This window comes from Varanus komodoensis, unplaced genomic scaffold (assembly GCF_004798865.1).
Source record: "Varanus komodoensis strain SLA01 unplaced genomic scaffold, ASM479886v1 scaffold68, whole genome shotgun sequence".
NCBI classification, from domain to species: domain Eukaryota; kingdom Metazoa; phylum Chordata; class Lepidosauria; order Squamata; family Varanidae; genus Varanus; species Varanus komodoensis.
The window spans coordinates 761,938-769,393 of NW_025336321.1; the positions used below are offsets into that span (position 1 = coordinate 761,938).

The 7,456-nt window shown below is 45.0% G+C and overlaps 1 protein-coding gene across 5 annotated transcripts in view; it reads left to right on the forward strand.

The window, feature by feature from the left end:
- Window positions 1–1,375: 1,375 nt before the first annotated feature.
- The window catches only part of PALS2 (protein associated with LIN7 2, MAGUK p55 family member), a 46,987-nt gene continuing 40,906 nt past the window's right edge, over window positions 1,376–7,456 (forward strand). For 2 of the 5 annotated variants that reach the window (XM_044450704.1, XM_044450703.1), the window contains exons 1-2: window positions 1,376–1,721; window positions 4,080–4,153. The gene's annotated coding sequence lies outside the window, so the exon portion shown is untranslated. Of the gene's footprint in view, window positions 1,722–1,797; window positions 2,008–4,079; window positions 4,154–7,456 lie in introns of those variants that run through there. The other 3 variants (XM_044450705.1, XM_044450707.1, XM_044450706.1) reach the window with 2 other exon arrangements.

A 7,456-nucleotide genomic window follows, 5' to 3' on the forward strand; every position in this document is an offset into this window, starting at 1 on the left:
AAATCTACAGCCTTCCAGATGTTGTCGGATTACAAATCCCATCAGCCCTGGCCACACTGGCTGAGTCTGATGGAAGTTGGAGTGCAGTTGGAAAGTCTGCATCTGCAAACAGTATATACGAAAACAAAGGTTTAAATGTGTCATTGGTGTAAGACGCAGGCAGGGTCCCTCGCCCTGCCCTATTTCAATGTTGTTTGTTCTAAGATCATTTTTCCTTTAAGTGCCTCCTAAAAACTCACCTTTTCCAGGAAGATTTTGCTTCACCCTATTAGTCCCTACACTTATTGTAACTATACCAAAGTAGGTGCAATGGAAGGAATTACATATAGTTCCCTTGATTTCCTGTGCCTTAGTTTCCCCCTTCTTCTGTAGTTTCCCCATGTCTATTTTAATTGTAAGCCCCTTTGTTTAGGGACCTATAATACATGCTCTTTAAGAGTCACATGCACAGATAACAGCAATCACAACACTGATATTAGTCTTAAAATGGCTCTACTGTTCACTTGTTATAAGCAGAACATCTTGAAAGATCAGCCCAGGCAAATTATGAATACACTGCAGCTTACTCACGGAATTCATTGCTAACTACCTGTGGGCCTGGAGCATAAAAATTACTTTAACTACAACAGGGTGAACTCTTACTTCAGCCAACAGAAAGAGATAGGAAAGTCAATGGACATACAAGCTTATTTCAAACTACCTTTTCCCCCATTCCACACCCTGAGATAAGGGTGATATATTTACAACATAGTTCCCTGTAAATTGAGTCAGTAGTATAAGTTCCACTTTCTATCCGGGTTGCTTCCTCGGTCAGGCTAACAATACAATCTTCTTCATGTGCAGGCATAAGTAAAACTACTCAATTCAGTGGAACGTATTTCCCGGTTTCCACGTAGTAAATTGCAGCCTTAATGTTCACCTATGGGCGAACCTGTGGTCCTGCCACTATTGCACCAGAACTCTCATAATTCATGCCCATTGATCGTTCTGGCGGGTGCGGCTGATGGGGGTTGGACTGCCACGCACCTCCTCCTCCCTCTGGCACACGTGGTAGGCTTGGAGGCTGCTATGGGGCTCGGGATTTTTTTTTTTTTTTTGTCCTTGTTGTTAGGTAGGTGAACAGGGGACAAGGCCTCCCCACCCCTTTCCCTTTTGTCTTCTTTGCATCAGAATGAATGGCGAAACCGCATTTCCCAAGCGGGTGGGGGGAAAACGGAGCACCAAGTGCTATGCGGAAGGAAAAGAGTTAAAAAGGGATGGGCCTTCGCAGAAAAGAGGAGGAGTTTCTCTATTCCCCGCCTGCCCGCGCGCGCGCGCGCCCGCCCGCCCACCCACCAGACCAACTCGGGGAAAGCTTTGGCGCTCGCGCGCGTCCTGTTTTAAGAGCGGCGGCGTAGTAATCCTCGCGCGCGCAAAAGAGCGAGAGCGGCGGCGGGTTCTCGTGTCCTCGCGGTGTGCGCCGCTCGAGACAGAGACAGAGCGAGAGCGCTTGGCGCGCGCGCTGCTAGCGGCGGTGCCTTCGTGAAGCTCCTTCGAGCATTCCAGATCTTTAGATGGGGCTGAGGCAAAGCGGCGCCCCCTGAAGAGAAGGCGGCCGGCCAGTGGGCGGACGGGCGGGTGTGCGTGCCTGCGTGCGAGCGATCGGGCGATCGGAGCCCCTGAGCGAGCAGAGGGGAGACGAGGCCAGCCAGCCGACCAGCTAACCGACGACTGCCTTGCCGGTAACTGCCCAAGCCTCCTTGCTCCGGCGGCTTTCGGAGGCGGCGTGCTCCCGCATTTCCCCGCGGGGGCAGGCAGGAGGTCCTGTTGCTCGCGCCGTGTTGCTCGCAGGCTCCTGTTTTATTTTGGAGGAGGAGGAGGGAGAAGAGAAGAAGGGAGGCTCGTCTGGGACGGAGGCTGTCTTTCGGCTTGCCAGTGTGGAGGCTGCCCCGTGACTCGCGGCTTCCCCTGTGTTGCATGAGCCAACCAAGTGGCGGCCTCTGGTCCGGGGGACTGGGGCTCACGCAGGTATCTTCCGGGAGGGAAGGGGAGGCTTGTGCCCACCCGGTCATGGGGAATTCAGCCTGCGCTGCCTTTTCTCCCCCACCCCACCCTGTCACTCTGTCGTGGTCCCTTGTGCTCCCAACTCTTTAGCCAGCCTCTTGTGCAGCCCTTGGATAATCTCCAATTCTGGTGGCGGGGAAGGGAAATAATCTTCCCCCTCCCGCGCTGGATTATCTCCCCGCCCTCTGCGGGATTATCCTGCCCCGCTCCCCTTCACCCCGCCTCCTCCCGCAAATCCTAGGGGCGGCGCGGGACAAATCTCTCTCCTCCCCCCTTCCCTCGGATTATTGCGCGGTGTCTCCCCCTCTTCTGATCTTTCGCCGCTTCCTATTCTCGGATGAAAGGCACGTCTCCTGTTCGCTTGGTTTGTTTATTCTTTTTCTTTTGCCAGTGGCCGCAATCCGCATTGGGCTGGGGGAGGGGGAAAGGGTGGCGGGGCTGATCGAAGAGGTGAGTGGGTTGTAATTGCCAAGGTGGTGGTGCTGTCACCTCGCTAGATTTGGAGCTAGTAGGGCGGGAAGCAGGACAAGCGCATGGATTGGCCGCGAGAAGGGATATTGGTCGGGGGAGACAGTAGGTAAATGTTGCAATCTACCAGATGCTGGAGAAAACATGCTGCCGTGCCTTCCCCACGGTAGTAATTTTATGTCCGATGTTGCGTCCAGGGAGAGGGAAGAGGAATCGGCCGGTCTTTTTGGTTTCATGCCCCCCCCCACCCGCAGTGAATTCACCTTCGTCATTAGAAAACTGTAGAGCGTACCTTTTTATTTTTGGATTCCAACTCCGAGAAATGGCTTAGCGACCCTCACTCCAGAACAATCTAGATAGCTTGCTTAAATATAAAATACGAAAGCAAAACTGCGTGGATGGGATTGATTGTTAGCTTTGGTCAGCTCTGAATGGAGTGGACTTTTTTTCTGGTTTTCAACCAATTGGTTGTGCCTATTGCTGACAGCAGGAGGAGCAGACATTTAAATTATTGCTTTGACTACATAGCAGTATAAGGTCTTCATGATTGGCTCGTGGTAGAGCCAGAGGTGGTAATCTGGTTATATAGTGTGCAGTCTAGCAGTAGTCTTCCTCTTCTTCCCACTTTTCTAAACTAGGTGCAGATTTCTGGATGGCTGCTGCTGTAGAGCTTCACGCCAGTTCTGCTGCACAGAGCCCAGAGTTAGATCCACCTATTAAACTAAATTTTATTTGGCTTTGGAAAGGGGAGGGTCTGTGGAGAACTGAAAAGAGGCAGGGTAGCTATAAATAGATCTTTGAACTAGAGCAATCTTTTTGCAAATTCTGGTATTTCGCAATTGAACCCAGACTTTTTGGGTGGTTGACTATCATAATCCTGTTATGGCTAATGGCTGTGTGTGTATTTGTGTGTGTTTAAATTTCTGCTTGAAAGTCCTACAGAGAATAAGTCTCATAAAGAAGTCAGCATTGACATAACTGGGGTTACTGATTGTAAATTCATAAATTCTAGTAACTGTGAACTCTGCATATATACTGGTAAGGGTCTAGAATGTTTAATATTTTTTTTTTTTGTTTACAGCTCATAGGCTCCTTAACACTATCAATTTATGTAAGATGCTTACAGCAGCATGGCTTTGTGCCTTGAATGATAATTGAAAGCATTTTGGGAGCACACTTTATTTTGTTAAATATTCCCTTCAATATTCCCTTTGTCCTGTAATTAATAGTACAATAGTAATAGCACAATAATACGTCATTGAGTATCAGCTCATCTGCACCTTCATTATTGTCATATCTAGAGACTTGCAGTGGGATTGTTGCTTTGACTATACTCAGTAGTTACTTAACAAGGAAAGTGATAGAACTCTGAAGCAGTGACTTTGTTTTGTGTGTTCTGTTACTCTATTTAGACAAATTCTGTATGACCAAAAAATCCTTATGAAGTGTCTGCATAGCTGTTGTAAAATTTGTACAGTAGAGTTTCTTCTAAATGATGCAGCTGTCTTTACAAATGGCAATGCATTTATCTTATGTATTAATTAATTTCCTGTTCCCTTTCATTAAAGGGAATGGCTGTGTGGAAGAAAAAAAATGATGTCTCACGTGTTAGCCTAAAATCCAGATGAAGACATGTAAGCAGGTGTGTTGGAAGTTTTGCAAATGGATTGTAGTGGTAGATAATGCATTTATACCTGAATTTTAGCTAATTAACTTTATTTAAGAACTTGTTTAAAAACAATTTCATGTAATAAAACCTTTTGAGACTAGGAAGTAATTGTTCTCAATGACATGTGAAACTGACCAGTTTTATAGATGGCAGTATTCAAGGCATCTGGGCATAGAAGGAATAAGAATTCTCTTCTCATTGATATCTATAGTTCATTATATTGTCTGGCATATTGAGATAAGATTTAAATTACTTATCAGAATAACTTTTAGTTCCTAGTACATTATTAGTATGCAGCTGTTGATTGCTACAAAAAAGATAAGTGAAGATTATGTGTGGAAGAAAAACAGTTGCAGATGGTGAATATGGAATCTTAATCATGCAGTGGGCCAGTGGATGCACAGATATTAGACTTCTCTAGCTTTATTTAGTGTCTGAGTATTCCATGTGCCTATGATACTATGTGAAAATAGGTGAATATGGAAAATGGTATCCCTTTTAAGATCCCTTCACTTGTTTCATGCATAAAGAATCAGGCAGTGAGAAAAGGGGCTTTGGGAGTGAACTCCTGGTAACATGTCACTCACCCTGACCCCAGTCCTTTCTTGCTATACACAAGCTATTACTGGTGTCTTATGTGAAGAAGCTTGCATGATGACGACGACATTACATTTATATCCTGCTTTATTTTCTTAGAAGGAACCCAGGAGAGCTTACATAGCTCCATTTTATCCTCACAACAACCCTGTGAGGTAGGTTAGGCTGAGAGTCCAGCACACTAATAATCACACCACCGTGCCTTCTGTGCTCATAGAGGTATATACCTTTATGCATATAGGCTTAGTCAGATTGTAGAACCTGCATAGGAACCTCTGTCAGCTTCACTTATTCATGGACAGCGGTGAGGTGGGTTCTAATATTATTGTGTCCAGAGGCTTGGCCACTTTATACTTAGGTTTCCATTTTGCACGACTAATACAGGAACAAGACTTTGTAATTTAGTTTATAGATCTGCAGAGCTCACAAGCAGCTCCTTCTGTGACCACAACCCAAGCACAATGACTGCTCCTCTGAGATGGTCCATCCCTTTCTTCCCTGTTCTCCTGCCCAGAAACCCTCCCATGTGACCCCTTCTCCCTTCTTGGAATTGGGTTGCTGAGCCTCTTGCACCTGAGCCAACAAATTCTTCCAGCTTACTGAAAGTAATAATCATCGAATCCATGGAGCCTTTGCACTTGTCAGCTGAAATGATGTGGGACATGCTGGAGAGAGCTCATGTGAGGCTGCCACCCAGACTCGCTCTCTTCCTAAGCTTGCAACAATCATACCCATGACATCTCTGGGATCTGGACTCGGGGTGAGGGGGGGGGAGAACGGGGGCTATGAGCAGCAAGAGGGCCACAGAACAAGGCACTGGGGACTGCATGTAGCCTGTGGGCTGTGTGTCGGACCACCCTGATCTAGAGCATGTTGTTATTTTGTGTTCTACTACCTGCACTGTAATGATAGTTAAACTAATAATAGGACAGACTGTAAAACTAACAATTACTGCAATTCAGGATCCATTTATCGGTGGTCTTGCTTGGGCTTGGGAATATCACAACCTTGTCAGCTGTTACAAAGTATGCTTTTATTGACATGAATGTGTTTATATATATATGTAAACCAAACACATGAGGGACATTCTAATGTTAAATTCTGGGTGCTTGGGAAAACCTGATATTGTTAAAGGTTAAGAGAGTTAAAGACCATAAACAACAACTTTAATGAAGCAAGTCTTTATTTCATTAAAGACAAAAACCACACATTGAGCAAACTACACATTCATCCAGGGAATTAAAACCACACCTTAACATTTAGGAAGCTGAAGATAATGAGCATTAAATCAATATGGAAGCTAGATGCGGTGGGGTGCATAGAAAATCATGTGTGAGTTCCAAAGACAGAGGGATTTGGAATGGGATGAGAATAATTGGCATGTGGGCTACTTAGAAGGGCAATAGATAATAATGCAAAGATTTACCTTTCTATAGCTGCTCCTTGTGAAGTGACAGAGGGATCTGTGGACCTCCTTCTCTGGGATGGAAGGGGAGATTGAGGGGGATAAATCTTCCGAGCAAAAAACATGGACTCTTGCCTGGATGGAAAGGCTCTTATCTCTGTCTATGGATTTGGGCTGCTCTTTCTGTCCCTCTCCTCAGGATTTAGCACTTAAAATAAATCTAGTTCTTTTCCTAAGATTGCTCATGGATGTTGGAATAAGACATTAAAGGAGGAAAGTAGACAATGAGTGCTTCTTTCTTGATTGAAGTTGAGGAAAGGATGGGAGTTGATAGGTAGCATTTTGCTCAACTCTGCCTAAAACAGGTCCAGATGAGCAACATAGCCAAGGGGATTTTTGTGATTGTTTTAAATAAAGTTGACAAGAGTCAGGTAAGCACACCTGCTTACACAGTATTGGTTTTTCAGGCTTTCACAACTTTAAAGGACTTTATTTATTTAGGCTTAATCAAGAAGAGTAGAAAATATTTCATGCTGGGGTCTTTTGTGGTTGTAGTTTGAGGCAAGCCTTGAAATTAGAGGATGTTAACCTGAGGAATTGTGGCAGCCGGAGCACAGTGGCTGGCCAGAATGCTGTATGCAAGAAGTCAACAGCTCTCCTTGGGACGTGCAAGGCTTCTATATCTTATGGGACATTCCTTTTTGCTTTTCTCCAGTCCTAATCCTGTTCCACATAGGGATCTTTTCTTCCCCAATTCGGATTTGGTGGTGCTTCAAAACAAAGCAGTTCCTCATTCAACCTATTGCAACAGGCACTGTTAGGTTACAGCAGCCTTTCCCTAACTTATTATGTGACTTGTATTCCCTAATTTGTCTCCGACTTATGGCAACTCTCTAAAATGCCATAACCATGTCAGGCTTGTTAAACTCTTGTAAATTCAAGGTGGTGCCTTCCTTTATGGTGTCCATCCATCTCATATTTGGTCCTCCTTTTCTTCTGCCTTCTACTTTTCCCTAACATAATTGTCTTCTGCAATTGTTTTGCCTTCTCATGATGTGCCCAACATGACAGTTATGTCATTTTTTCATTTAAGGAAAGTTCTGGTTTGATTTGATCTAAGATCCACATGTTTGCCTTTTTGTCAGTCCAGGGTATTGGCAAAACTTTCCTCCAGCACTATATTTTGAATGCATCAATTTTCTTCCTGTCAGCTTTTTTCATTGTCCAGCTTTCACACCCACACATTTCCTAACTTGCACTCTCCAAATGTGCTG